Source organism: Dendropsophus ebraccatus, chromosome 2 (assembly GCF_027789765.1).
Source record: "Dendropsophus ebraccatus isolate aDenEbr1 chromosome 2, aDenEbr1.pat, whole genome shotgun sequence".
NCBI classification, from domain to species: Eukaryota; Metazoa; Chordata; class Amphibia; order Anura; family Hylidae; genus Dendropsophus; species Dendropsophus ebraccatus.
Genome location: NC_091455.1, coordinates 56,222,553 through 56,237,189, shown reverse-complemented (window position 1 = coordinate 56,237,189; position 14,637 = coordinate 56,222,553). Strand labels below are relative to the sequence as shown.

At 41.3% G+C, this 14,637-nt stretch overlaps 1 protein-coding gene across 4 annotated transcripts in view; it reads left to right on the top strand.

Moving 5' to 3' along the window:
* The window catches only part of RP1 (RP1 axonemal microtubule associated), a 313,669-nt gene that overhangs the window by 232,396 nt on the left and 66,636 nt on the right, over nucleotides 1-14,637 (top strand). The gene's annotated exons all lie outside the window — the stretch shown is intronic.

Below are 14,637 nucleotides of genomic sequence, written 5' to 3'. Positions count from 1 at the left end.
CTGCATTGTGGAGTGAGTTTAGGAGTTGAGCTTGTTCCATACCTCACAGATGCCAGCTGGTACCATCCACTGACACCTGCTGTTAGTGGCCGGGATCAGAGATAATTCTGATCCCAAAAGTTTAACAGACTAAATGCCAAAGTGTCTGCCTTGTCATGCCTTACAGGGGTTGTCCAGCAAAAAAATCTTTCTTTCAAATGAACTGGTGTCAGAAAGTTATATAAATTTGTAATTTACTTCTATTTTAAAATCTCGAGTCTTCACATACTTATGAGCTGCTGTTTGTCCTGCAGGATGTGTTGTTTTATTTACATTCATAAATAGTGCTCTCTGCTGACATCTCTGTCCATGTCAGGAACTGTCCAGAGCAGCAGCAAATCCCCATAGAAAACCTCTCATGCTCAGGACAGTTCCTGTCACGGCCAGAAATGTCAGCAGAGAGCACAGTGTCAGACTGGAAATAACATTTCCTGCAAGATATATAGAAGCTAAAAAGTATGCAATGATCTGCGATTTTTAAATAATAGTAGATTACAAATCTATATAACTTTCTGACACCAGTTGATTTAAAAGAAAATAAACAAACAGACTGCCGATTGGGGTCATGATGGTCTCTGGGAACGCCATTATTGTCCTAGGTATCAATGTGTCAGCATAACATTGTACTGCACTAGCAGTCAATCCTCTACAGAGACTAAAAAAAGCAGTAAAAAAATTAGCTTTTTTTTAAATACCTCATTTGCCTTTTTTTTTCTTTAAATAAAAAACTAAAACGTCACTAAAATAATTGGTATTGCCACATGTCAATATGTTCAAACTATTAAATTATGCTGTTATTTATCCTGGTGAATGCCTTAAAAAACAAAAAAGTATGCAGCGCTACAATTGGTCACGTTATGTCCCAGATAATTGGATTAAATGAGTGAAAGCATCTTCCCCAATATGTTAATAAAAAGCTAACTGCAAAAAAACTAGCCCTTGCATATAAATGTAGAGGCCAACATCTTAAGCACTACAGTGCTACATCATATAACTGCAGCTCACCAGCATACTGCAGCTCTCACACCTACCCAGAACCACTCGGTGTTGGGCAGATGTGATCTAGAACATTGTACGTGAGTATCTCTTGCACTCAGCTTGGCAAAGTGTTCCATACTGGATGCATTTCCCCCTACTAAGTGCAGTGTACCTACAGCAGCATGGAGTCAAGGCTTTGAAAGGACTCTCCTGTATGTACATTCAGTACTAGTGATGAGCGAACCGAACCGTTACCGACCAGTTTCGTTACGAATTTGAAAAAGTTCGTTACGAATCTGGTAAAAATAACAACGACGACGCAAAATTGTACCTTTGTCACAGAATAGACCAGGATACAAGGGATTATTACTCCTATAATCACTTGTATCATGGTTTTCTGTGAAAATCAGTTCATATCTTTACAATCAGGTTGAAAAAGTTTTACAAAAAAAGTCCAAAAAAAAGTCCCATCACTGTCCCAGAAACAAAAAAAAGTCCCATCAGCTGTCCCATCACTGCACAGTTGTGTAGAAAAATGTTGGCGACTCATTGGGTATCTTGGTGTCCATGACCGTGCACCACAGTGCTGATGTCTGGTCCTTTAATTATGGGCAAGGGCAGTATATGTCTGTAACTGCCCACTGGGTCAACATTCCCCCAGAAGACCATCAGAAAGTTAGCCCATTCTTGTCACTGTCACCTCCCCGGTGCTTTAGGGGGCCAGTTCTGCACAGGTTCTGCCTCTGCCAGCTTGCAACCATCCACCGCTTTGACTGCAGTCCAACCTGCCCCGGTGTCTTACCAACGATGTCAGGCCCAGCGCTCTCAGGCTGTCCTCCATTTTTTGAGCCTGGGTAAACTAAGCCACAGTGGGCAGGAGCTCCTCTGGACCATCAGGTAGGAGATATATGAATGGCTGAGCCAAGGTCAACTAATGGTGGGAAGTGTTGTAGCCCACAAAGGGAGGAACCTTTTCTCTGCACTGCAGCAGGGAGTCATACACCTTGTATGGCACATGTGATAAACCTCATAGTGCACAGGTTTCTTCGAACATGTCATGCCAATTGTTGATCCCTTTTGACGACGCAACCCTGTGAGCAGGCATCAAGGACATCATCCCACTCGTCCGTATTCTGGAAAGTGCAGTAACCAACATCATCAGCGAGGAATCCCAGGCCACCACTCCAAGGCTGACCATCCTCCTCCATGAATAGTCTGTTCGCAATCATACTGGCCTGGGTGCAATCAGGTACTGCCTCCTCCTCCTCAAATAGTCTGTTCCCAATCATACTGGGCTTGGTGCAATCAATTGGTGCCGCCTCCTCCAATAGTCTCTTTTCAACCATACTGGGCTGTTTGCAATCAAGTGCTACTGCCTCCTCCTCCTACCCCTCCTCCACACTGGGTCCAATACAGTGCTATTACTGCTGCTGGTTCCACTGTCAAATGTCTGTTTTCCACCCTACTGGGTCCAAGGAACTTTGTGTCCTATGTCCCATGTAATCACTTACACCTTGGCTAATTTTTTTCACAATTTTTGCACTTAGATTTTTTTCCCCTTTTTTCATTGTAATAGCAACTGCAACTAAACGAAACTATACCGTATCAGTCTCTCACTATTGTAGCTGCAATTATTAAGCTGTTATAGCAAGGTTCGTTTTAGGTTCGGTTCGTACGAATCCGAACTTCACGAAAGTTTGCCAGGTCGTACAGAACCAATCTTTTTAAAAGTTCGCTCATCCCTATTCAGTACCATGCTATGCCAGTAGTGTAGAACACAACAGAAACAGAAAGGTACACTGTCAATCATGTTGATCATGTTGGCTGTCACTACCTTTGGGCACAGTCGAAATTATTTACACTATTAAAACATAACACAAAGTATATAAATTGGGTTTATATACATTTTATATTTATATATAATGAAATTAAATATAATTATATTCTTAGATTTATTTGACAAATGGAAAGGGGGATGGGATGAACTTTTTTAGAGGGCAGTGTTTTTAGACTTTTTAAAACTTTTCTTTTATACTGTTTAATTCTCAGACGTATTCAGCAGGGGCGCTATGGCTGGTACTGAGGCCATACCTTTTGAGCCTACTCTCTATGCGAGGACCGCTAAGCCATTATATTCTGTATGGGACCTTCAGAAATTGTCAAGTGCTGTACTCCGCTATTTTTAGCAGTCAGATAGACAGTGAAAGAAGCATGCTTAGAAAATTGACCTCCATTCCTGTAGCAGTTGAAAATGATTTTTTTCAATAGTTTTACTCTATAAATAATTTTTGGTTTATTAGTTTTGTGTTACATTTTATGTTAAAATAAGGACTGCTGTTAAAAGTACATATGGGCAAAAAGAAGCCTTCGTATGGCTCTGTCAGTAGACAGTAAAACATATGGCTGATAAGGAGGATAAAAACTAAGAAAAAAAATAAAATTAGCTTATCATTAGGGGAATAAAAATAGAAAGTTTCTTAAAAATGCTATGACTAAGCTTGGTTGATCGAAATATGTTAGCTACTTTTCTGTGTATGGAGTGTCTTTATCGTGACACTTTTAAAGAATAAAGATTATTGGATGGTTTCCTGGACTGCTGGCCTTATCGTGCCTTTGTGGCAGGTGCCTTGTGAACATGATACCTTTTGTAAGTGCATCCATCGAGTGGTTTCTATGCAATCTTGGGTCCCATACTGCAATTAAGAGTCAAAGAGGAGTAGTGGTTTGGCATTTGTTCTGCATTTTCGTACACCTCACCGCTACTTTATCCTCCCTCTTTGCCATGAATATTTTCATTTTCAGCTGGCTTGCCTCCTGCTCCCTCTGGTCACTATTGCGATGCATGCATGCTCGCTGTCTCTACATGTGCCGTGATCTCCCAGGCCACACTCTTCCTTTAGTCACTGTTCGGGCAGGCGGAGCGATGCACATGCTTTGAGTATCCCAATTGAGGGCAGTGGCTTCAGGTCGTCCATGCACCAGTCTATGGCACCTGTGCTAACAGTGTCTGTAAAAAACAGTGTTTAACAGCAGCAGTATGTCCAAGGAAAACAATGATCCAGCACGTAGCAAAGAAAGATGCCTTTATTTTCCAAATGCAGGTAAAAACATGTGAATCACCATAGTGCAGGGACCCCACAGAGATCAGACGCGTTTCAAGCGCATGCGCACTCTTGCTCACTGACAATCCCTCCCACCACATTGCATACTTAAATACCCTGAGAACCAGGTGCATTGCACTGGCGTGGGAGTGGTTAAATGAACTTGTAGTATGCTATAAACATTGTTACATAGTCAAAGCCTATATGTGTAGTACTCAAAATTATATATACATAAATATAATAACATTATAGGGCATAGTGCTAAAAAAAGGAGATGGACAAGATGATTACGTTTTACGTATTTAGTATTAGGTCTTGTTGCATCAGAAAAAGCCATGCCATAAGTACATGGGAAAATAAACAGCTGTAACCAATATAGAACATTTGACAATAACATATAAACATGGTCAGCATTCCCCTATGTATTTATCGCTACCTATCCAACCAAAACACATATAATATGAAAAATAATTCATTGTAACTACTATGTGCAATGTAGGAAAAGGATGTGAACCCAACAGTCTCTGGTTGTGACCTGATCAATCTCAATGTTAAGCTATTAGGCAATGTTTTTGGTGTGAACACGAGCCAATAATGAATGAACACAAACAATAGAGTTTTGGTGATCATAAATGACGGAAAAGATATGAGAAAATGTACACAACATGAAAATAATAAAACAAAAGAAAAATTCATGAAGTAAAATTAATAATGAAATAATAATTCACGACGTACATTCATGCCCTCCGGGGCTCGTGTGCCTAATGTAAACTGCCAATAAGCCTCTCGATCACGTAAATGTTTGTGTATATCACCACCTCTTGCTGATGGCACAATTTTTTCAATACCATAAATTGTGAAAAATCTACAGTTAGACTGATGGCAATTGATAAAATGTAGTGATGCACCTGATTTGTTTCTCAAAAGATTTCCAGTGATGTCATTTAAGTGTTCCAATGCGCGAACTTTTAATTTTCTGCTGGTGCAACCAACGTATTTTATATTGCACATGGTGCACTCAATGACATACACTACATGAGTAGAATTACAATCAATATGTTGTTTAATGGAGAACTGTTTAGAATGAGAATTATTATGAAATGTATTACAAACTTTAGAAAAAGAACAGGTGCGGCACGGATAAGTCCCGCACTTGAAAAAGCCAAGTCGTTGTAGCCAGGTTGGGGACCTCTTATCTGATAGGACTAAACTCGGAGATAGCATGTCCCCAAGGGTCTTAGCCCTTTTGGGGACAATTGCACAACCCTGAGCCAGTAATTCAGCTAACCTATCATCCTCCTGCAAAATATGAATATGTTTCTTTATGATATATTTTATGGAATCAAAAAGCGGAGTGTAGGTGAGCGATAATACTGGTTTAGGCAAATTTGTCTGTTTGTTTTCAGATGTCTTGTGTTTAGGAAGAATTAATGTTTGTCGGTCTTTGCCCCTGACTATATGTCGGGCTCTATTGCAATGGAAATTACTATACCCTCTTGCTTTCAGCCTGCATTCTAGATCAAGGGCCTCCTGCTCAAAGGTGTTGGTATCTGTGCAATTCCTCTTAATACGAGTCATCTCCCCAACGGGGATGGCTCGTAAGGTATGAGGAGGATGATTGCTGTCAGCTCTGAGCAAAGTATTGCCTGAGATGGGTTTACGTTAAGTAAAGAATTTAATTTTTTCATTTGGTAACCCCTGCAATAACAGGTCCAAGAATTCAATGCAGTTTTTCTGAAAATTGTGTGTGAATCTCAAATTATAATTGTTAGAATTTAAATATGACAGAAACAATGGTACGGAAGATTCATCTCCGTTCCAAACCATGATGACATCATCGATGAATCTCCCGTACCATTGCAAGCAAGAGGAAAAAGGATTGGACACAGAAAAAATGTAATGTTCCTCCCAAAAGGACATGGTGAGGTTGGCTAACGAAGGGGAGTGTCTAGCCCCCATCGAAACCCCACTACATTGAAGGAAAAATTTGTGATTAAACATAAAAAAATTGTGGCTCAACAAAAAAGAGGCTACTTCAACAACAAATTCATTGAGTTCGCTGGTGTATTGACCATATTTCTGTAAGTGAAACTGAAGCGCATTTATTGCTACTGTCCATGGAATGGATGTATATAATGAAGGGACATCACAAGACAGCCAGTGCCACTCTGGCTGCCAAGTGACTTCACTAAGTGATGTGAGGACATCTCTGGAGTCTTGCAGGTACCCCGGGACACGCCTGACTAGTGGCTGTAACAAGCTATCCAACCATGCAGAGAGTCTCTCCAATAGTGACCCAGTGCTGGACATTATAGGTCGCATTGGAGGGGGGACAATCCCTTTATGTGTTTTCGGTAACGCATACATAATAGGAGTGATGGGATTCTCAACAACCAGGTATTCGGATTCCTTGTTGCTAAGAATGCCCAAGTTCACCCCATGTGTGACTATCTTGCGTAATTCTTCCAAGTATTTATTAGTAGGATTGAATGTTAGTTTGTGATATGTGGACTCATCACTCAATAAATCCTCAATTTGTGCTATATAATCTGTCTTATTCATAACTGTTACAATTCCACCCTTGTCAGACATCCTGACAATGATGTCGTCGAAGGTGGACAATTCTTTTAAAGCCGACTGTTCCCTTGGGGATAAATTGTGTTTAAAGTGATTATGTTTATGTTGTCCCCAATCATACGGGCAATGTCCCGTTCCACCACATTCTGGAAGCGATCCATACAGTCTGCACGAGACTGGACAGGATAGAATCCTGGATTCTTGGTGGAATGAAACACATTGTTGTGAATGGCACCTGGTTCGCCTATGCCCTGTAAATCCAACAATGACACAAGAGCCTGTTGCTCAGAAAAATTTTTCCCAACAAACTCGTTGGCAATCCCATCAGAGAAATCACGCGCTGTGTGAACAGTGTCAACATCAAAGAAATGTCTGCGCACAGTGAGATTGCGAACGAACTTGTTAACATCACATAGTATAGAAAAAGCATTGGGTACATTGGTGGGCGCAAAATTTAAACCTTTAGACAATACAGAAATCTGATCCTGGGATAATACCCGAGTGGATAAATTCATTACGTTTTTTTTCTCCCCTGACTCCTCAATTCCCGTGCCTCCCCTCCTCCTATGTTTCCTACCGCCCCGACGGGGCCTGTTTTGTTTTTTGATTTTTTGTTTTTTGAGAAGTATGAGGCACTGGTTGATGCCCTGGGTGAAGCCTCAGAGGCTGAGCTATCGACATTGTCAGTCTCTAATTCAGAAGAGCTAAAGGTGACTTTCGGTTTCCTGAATTTCTTCTTCTTTTTGTTTTCACCCTTTTTTAGGATGGACCTTGGTGTAAAGTCACTGCGCTCCCAGCGCCCCCACTCGTACACTTGTTTTTTAATATAGTCATTTGTGTCACGTTCAAATTTTATTTTTTTCATCTCCATGATCTGTTCTTCCAATTGTTTAATGCGGTTATTCATGTTGGTATTGAATGATTCATAGTCCGGTACGTCCTTGTAATCAGGCAAAGCTTCCTTCATCTGTGCTATATCCCTTTTTAAACCTTCCAATTCCAAAGCCTCATATTTGGTAATAGCTTTCATGAGGCGTATGGAACAATCACTCAAAGCATCATTCCATTCCGTGACAAACTCCTCACAAAAAACTTTAGTAGGAATTTTTTTGATGCGGAGTCCACGTGGGATCATTGCGTTACTGATATAATTATTTAGAGTAACATGGTCCCACCAGACTCTGGTTTCCTGGCTTTGTAATCTCTCCAATTTGTGCATCAATACTTTAAAGTCCACCGTGCTGTTATTGGTGACACTGCTATTGGAAAATAACAATGCTGCTTTTTCTGTGCGATCCATCTCGCTCTCTGCCATCACGGCAGGTGAAGCACAGTTCACAATCACAAAAAGGGTATGCACTAAATCGGGTGTTCACTATTTGTTGTCCATGCATGAATACAGACGGGAGCTCGATTTAGCCAGTAGATGCACACAAGTAGTAAAAAAAGTAATCAGCTCACCATCTAAAGTTTTTTGTGAGGAGTTTGTCACGGAATGGAATGATGCTTTGAGTGATTGTTCCATACGCCTCATGAAAGCTATTACCAAATATGAGGCTTTGGAATTGGAAGGTTTAAAAAGGGATATAGCACAAATGAAGGAAGCTTTGCCTGATTACAAGGACGTACCGGACTATGAATCATTCAATACCAACATGAATAACCGCATTAAACAATTGGAAGAACAGATCATGGAGATGAAAAAAATAAAATTTGAACGTGACACAAATGACTATATTAAAAAACAAGTGTACGAGTGGGGGCGCTGGGAGCGCAGTGTCTTTACACCAAGGTCCATCCTAAAAAAGGGTGAAAACAAAAAGAAGAAGAAATTCAGGAAACCGAAAGTCACCTTTAGCTCTTCTGAATTAGAGACTGACAATGTCGATAGCTCAGCCTCTGAGGCTTCACCCAGGGCATCAAACAGTGCCTCATACTTCTCAAAAAACAAAAAATCAAAAAACAAAACAGGACCGGTCGGGGCGGTAGGAAACATAGGAGGAGGGGAGGCACGGGAATTGAGGAGTCAGGGGAGAAAAAAAACGTAATGAATTTATCCACTCGGGTATTATCCTAGGATCAGATTTCTGTATTGTCTAAAGGTTTAAATTTTGCGCCCACCAATGTACCCAATGCTTTTTCTATACTATGTGATGTTAACAAGTTCGTTCGCAATCTCACTGTGCGCAGACCATTCTTTGATGTTGACACTGTTCACATAGCGCGTGATTTCTCTGATGGGATTGCCAACGAGTTTGTTGGGAAAAAATTTTCTGAGCAACAGGCTCTTGTGTCATTGTTGGATTTACAGGGCATAGGCGAACCAGGTGCCATTCACAACAATGTGTTTCATTCCACCAAGAATCCAGGATTCTATCCTGTCCAGTCTCGTGCAGACTGTATGGATCGCTTCCAGAATGTGGTGGAACGGGACATTGCCCATATGATTGGGGACAACACTAAACATAAACACTTTAAACACAATTTATCCCCAAGGGAACAGTCGGCTTTAAAAGAATTGTCCACCTTCGACGACATCATTGTCAGGATGTCTGACAAGGGTGGAATTGTAACAGTTATGAATAAGACAGATTTTATAGCACAAATTGAGGATTTATTGAGTGATGAGTCCACATATCACAAACTAACATTCAATCCTACTAATAAATACTTGGAAGAATTACGCAAGATAGTCACACATGGGGTGAACTTGGGCATTCTAAGCAACAAGGAATCCGAATACCTGGTTGTTGAGAATCCCATCACTCCTATTATGTATGCGTTACCGAAAACACATAAAGGGATTGTCCCCCCTCCAATGCGACCTATAGTGTCCAGCACTGGGTCACTATTGGAGAGACTCTCTGCATGGTTGGATAGCTTGTTACAGCCACTAGTCAGGCGTGTCCCGGGGTACCTGCAAGACTCCAGAGATGTCCTCACATCACTTAGTGACGTCACTTGGCAGCCAGAGTGGCACTGGCTGTCTTGTGATGTCACTTCATTATATACATCCATTCCATGGACAGTAGCAATAAATGCGCTTCAGTTTCACTTACAGAAATATGGTCAGTACACCAGCGAACTCAATGAATTTATTGTTGAAGTAGCCTCTTTTTTGTTGAGCCACAATTTTTTTATGTTTAATCGCAAATTTTTCCTTCAATGTAGTGGGTTTCGATGGGGGCTAGACACTCCCCTTCGTTGGCCAACCTCACCATGTCCTTTTGGGAGGAACATTACATTTTTTCTGTGTCCAATCCTTTTTCCTCTTGCTTGCAATGGTACGGGAGATTCATCGATGATGTCATCATGGTTTGGAACGGAGATGAATCTTCCGTACCATTGTTTCTGTCATATTTAAATTCTAACAATTATAATTTGAGATTCACACACAATTTTCAGAAAAACTGCATTGAATTCTTGGACCTGTTATTGCAGGGGTTACCAAATGAAAAAATTAAATTCTCTACTTACCGTAAACCCATCTCAGGCAATACTTTGCTCAGAGCTGACAGCAATCATCCTCCTCATACTATACGAGCCATCCCCGTTGGGGAGATGACTCGTATTAAGAGGAATTGCACAGATACCAACACCTTTGAGCAGGAGGCCCTTGATCTAGAATGCAGGCTGAAAGCAAGAGGGTATAGTAATTTCCATTGCAATAGAGCCCGACATATAGTCAGAGGCAAAGACCGACAAACATTAATTCTTCCTAAACACAAGACATCTGAAAACAAACAGACAAATTTGCCTAAACCAGTATTATCGCTCACCTACACTCCGCTTTTTGATTCCATAAAATATATCATAAAGAAACATATTCATATTTTGCAGGAGGATGATAGGTTAGCTGAATTACTGGCTCAGGGTTGTGCAATTGTCCCCAAAAGGGCTAAGACCCTTGGGGACATGCTATCTCCGAGTTTAGTCCTATCAGATAAGATTTCCCCAACCTGGCTACAACGACTTGGCTTTTTCAAGTGCGGGACTTATCCGTGCCGCACCTGTTCTTTTTCTAAAGTTTGTAATACATTTCATAATAATTCTCATTCTAAACAGTTCTCCATTAAACAACATATTGATTGTAATTCTACTCATGTAGTGTATGTCATTGAGTGCACCATGTGCAACATAAAATACGTTGGTTGCACCAGCAGAAAATTAAAAGTTCGCGCATTGGAACACTTAAATGACATCACTGGAAATCTTTTGAGAAACAAATCAGGTGCATCACTACATTTTATCAATTGCCATCAGTCTAACTGTAGATTTTTCACAATTTATGGTATTGAAAAAATTGTGCCATCAGCAAGAGGTGGTGATATACACAAACATTTACGTGATCGAGAGGCTTATTGGCAGTTTACATTAGGCACACGAGCCCCGGAGGGCATGAATGTACGTTGTGAATTATTATTTCATTATTAATTTTACTTCATGAATTTTTCTTTTGTTTTATTATTTTCATGTTGTGTACATTTTCTCATATCTTTTCCGTCATTTATGATCACCAAAACTCTATTGTTTGTGTTCATTCATTATTGGCTCGTGTTCACACCAAAAACATTGCCTAATAGCTTAACATTGAGATTGATCAGGTCACAACCGGAGATTGTTGGGTTCACATCCTTTTCCTACATTGCACATAGTAGTTACAATGAATTATTTTTCATATTATATGTGTTTTGGTTGGATAGGTAGCGATAAATACATAGGGGAATGCTGACCATGTTTATATGTTATTGTCAAATGTTCTATATTGGTTACAGCTGTTTATTTTCCCATGTACTTATGGCATGGCTTTTTCTGATGCAACAAGACCTAATACTAAATACGTAAAACTTAATCATCTTGTCCATCTCCTTTTTTTTTAGCACTATGCCCTATAATGTTATTATATTTATGTACATATAATTTTGAGTACTACACATATAGGCTTTGACTATGTAACAATGTTTATAGCATACTACAAGTTCATTTAACCACTCCCACGCCAGTGCAATGCACCTGGTTCTCAGGGTATTTAAGTATGCAATGTGGTGGGAGGGATTGTCAGTGAGCAAGAGTGCGCATGTGCTCGAAACGCGTCTGATCTCTGTGGGGTCCCTGCACTATGGTGATTCACATGTTTTTACCTGCATTTGGAAAATAAAGGCATCTTTTTTTGCTACGTGCTGGATCATTGTTTTCCTTGGACATATTGGCGCACACCAGCCAGGTGTGGATCCGCAGCACTGAAGAGAGCCAACAGATGGTGAGCTGATTACTTTTTTTACTACTTGTTAACAGCAGCAGTGCATGCACATACAGCATAAATGACCAAAGTGAGCAGGAGGCCGGACAGCTGAAGATATATTCATGGTGAAGAGGGTGGAGGAAGTAGTGATGAGGTGTTCCAATGTGGAGCACCAACGCCAAACCACTACTCCTTTGATTACAGTACAGCACCCAAGATTGCATAGAATCTACTCTATGGACGCAATGAAGCAATGACAAAAGGCACCATGCTCACCAGGAGTCTGCCACCTACAGCACACTCTAAGCACCTCGGGTACAGCCACAGTGTAACTATCATTCCTTGCTGGTGGCAGGATACGCTGGTAAAATCATGCTGCCATCATGTCTGTTTGGGTGAGCGCCGAGGATGGAATTCACCTGTCAGCTGTCAATGGCGCTGCTGGATGAATTCCATCCTCAGCGTGCGCCTGAACAGACATGCCGGCAGCAGGATTTTACCAGCGGATCCTGCCGCCAACAACGAATGATAGTTACACTTATTGCACTGGCCAACACATAGAAAATACAGTACATGTGAACATTAGAGATGAGCGAACTTTTCAAATTTTTTTGGGAAAGTTCGGTTCAACCGAGTTTCGGATTTCTTCGAATTTCATAGTTTTAAGCATCTATATGATACGGAAGTAGTATATTTGGTTGAATTTAGGGCTCTACATGTCAGTAACATCATTATCTTTTCGATATCTTAAAGTCATTTTTTTTTTTTAGACTTAAATATTGACCATTAAAGGCTCTATGCAGGAAATTCACCATTACTGGGTCTATGCAGGAAAAAGGTCACAAATGCAGTGAAGGAGCAGCAGTAGTCATTGGAGGCCAGTGGAGGTCCAGCAATAGTCATTTGAGGCCATTACCGGAGCAGCTGTAGTCAATATGGAGGACAGGCATCAACAACAGTAGTCAACATGGAGGCCAGGCAGGAGCAGCAGGAGCCAACATGGAGGACAGGCATCAGCAACAGTAGTCAACATGTAGGCCAGGCAGGAGCAGCAGTAGCCAACATGGAGGTCAGGCAGAAGCAGCAGTAGCCAACATGGAGGCCAGGCAGGAGCAGCAATAGTCAACATGGAGGCCAGGCAGAAGCAGCAATAGCCAACATGGAGGCAAGGGCAGGCACACCAGTTGTCAACCTGGATGCCAGTTAAGGCCCAGCAGTAGCCAACAAGGAGGCAAGGGCAGGCACAGCAGTAGTCAACCTGGATGCCAGTTAAGGCCCAGCAGTAGCCAACATGGAGCCAAGGGCAGGAGCAACAGTAGTCAACATGGAGGCCAGGCAGGAGCAACAGTAGCCAACATGGAGGCCAGGAAGGAGCAGCAGTAGCCAACATGGAGGCCAGTACAGGAGCAGCAATAGTCAACATGGAGGCAATGGCAGGCGCAGCAGTAGCACCTGCACCAGGTATTTTTGTCTGTCAGGATAAGACGGATGTGATATACACACTATCAGAAGGGTCCAAGTATAGAAATTGTCTATATGTATAGCACTTTTTTAAAGACTTTCATGCTATACACCTGCACCAGGTATTTTTGTCTCTCAGGATAAGACGGATGTGATATACACACTATCAGAAGTATAGGACTTGTATATCTGTAGAGCACGTTTTTGTTCCGTGCACCCTTTGCTGTCCTATGCCTAATCTATCTATCCTTCACCCTCTCTATTTCTCTCTCAATCACTAGATGTTTCTCCTCTCCGCTTTCCTAATCTTTCCTTTCCTTTCCTACAATATCTTCTCAGTAGTCTGTAGTACACAACAGCAGCAGCAGCACCAGCAGCGTTTTGATAATCACTAGCTGTGTGCACTGCAGCCAGTAACAACCTCCTTCCTCTCTCTGTGCAGACTGCGTCGTGCGGTCATGTGACGGCTCCTCTTAAAGCAATACCGACGTCACACAGGGGGTGGGCTAGCGCAAGATTGGAAGTGTTCCGGGCATCATAGGAAAGCGATTTTCCCGCCCGGAACACTTCCTGCTTTCTAGAATGGCGACTGCCATTTTAGAAAGCAAGAAAAAAAAATCGGAGCGGATTTCCAAAAATCCGAATCCGATCGGACTCGGATTTTTGGAAAAATCCGAACCGGATCCCATACCAGCCAAACCCGTTCGCACATCCCTAGTAAACATACCCTTTATTTGGGTTTTTAAAAAAAATAAAATAACTACATAAAGACTGCAAAATGTAGCGTAATAAACTTCTAATCGGTCAAGTCTGAATACCTCTGAACCGAGAGGGATGAACGTTAAGTAAACACACATTATGTATTAGTGCTGGTTCAGTGGACAGCTTAAAAAAGGAGAAGCTAACATGGGAATGCAATTTCTGACATAAATATCTTAAAACTGGAGTATTTAGTGACTTGTTACAGGGCCCAGTGGACTCGTGTCAGAGTGAAATATACAAACAGTTTGCAATAATGCTCCATAAAACACATTCAATAATGCACCACACACACACAAACTTTTTATATATGTGACATAAATTCACTGCTAATAGTTCCCTATCCACTTTGTGATGACAAACCACCAATGTTGTGAAATTACAGCTGTAAAATGGTCCCAACTGCAGCTCGCGAGTTTTCTCATATATTGTGCCATCACCGTGATCTAATCCAGTTCAGCCTATTCAGAAAATTGCTAA